The sequence below is a fragment of the Priapulus caudatus genome, unplaced genomic scaffold (assembly GCF_000485595.1).
Source record: "Priapulus caudatus unplaced genomic scaffold, Priapulus_caudatus-5.0.1 Scaffold27, whole genome shotgun sequence".
In the NCBI taxonomy this organism is placed as follows: domain Eukaryota; kingdom Metazoa; phylum Priapulida; class Priapulimorpha; order Priapulimorphida; family Priapulidae; genus Priapulus; species Priapulus caudatus.
This window is the reverse complement of record NW_014577088.1, coordinates 520292-521495: the sequence shown is the minus strand read 5'-3', so window position 1 is coordinate 521495 and position 1204 is coordinate 520292.

Below are 1204 nucleotides of genomic sequence, written 5' to 3'. Positions count from 1 at the left end.
TAACCCGCTGCGGGCATTGAATAACCCGCTGCGGGCCGGACGTGCATAGGGGGGAAATTTACGCGCGCATGCGCACTTGCATGCCCAAGCACGCACACACAGTGGGGTTATATGTATATGAATACTGTTATGTAATAACCATCCAATCCTCACGTTGCGCTGAATTACTACACTATATCGGTTATTGCCGGTAACTTACACGGAGCTTATCGGTATACTACATACAGTTGTAAACAATTAACACAACCTAAGCAGGTGCATGAACTGTAAACAAGTAATGTTAATTATCTACCGGCGATAGATAGAGAATTATTATAAAACGTGCCTGTTCCACGGGCTCATTTATAGCTTTCCACGTAATACGTTTTTAACAAACTGATAGGATATTAACGTTCTACCCGTAACAACGAGAAATTAAGCTACCTATGGCTAAGAAACAACAAAGTTTAAATTGGTTCAAATCAATTAAGTCTTGGTTTCAGAGAAAGCAAATTAGATCGTGAGCTGTGATACTGAGCGTAAGAGTGATCGAACCATATCCCTATAATAGACGCTTGGTAGGAACGGTAATTGCACCCGAATCTTCCCGTACGTGAAACGTGTTAAATGTTTGCAAACTGCTCGGGGGGTTGAGGTGCATTTGAATAAAACCTACCATAATTCTCGCGCTAGAAGCGATAAAAGCTAGTTAATTTCAATAGGCCTCGCGGTGCAAGAAAACGTAAAGATCGTGAGTGTACGTTGCGCGGATAGTTATAAAAACGGCAATCGTGCTAACTTGACTACTCGTCGTTCCTAACCGACTCATCCATTCAAGCAGAAGTCGGGTATCATTCGGGTTAAATCCAAGCAGATGGTTTAATCTATTTTAATAATATAAGATAATAAAAAGTCGATACTTCCGTTGCCAGCAATGGTAGTTATTTTTATATATTCGATGGTGGCTGTTTGTGATGCTAGATATAGCTATCATACCAATTTCTTTATACGCTCTTGACAATATATATAGTGACGACAGACAACATCAATGAACAAGGTGTACAGACCGTTGTGTTTTGACTGATACCAACAACACTAATTGTTACAGTCAGTCACGTATCTCAGTTGTCAATCCAGAATGATCAGCTGACACAAACTCACGCACTCAATCGGAAACTACCATGCAGTAGTATACACAAACTCACGTCGCCGATCGCAAATCATC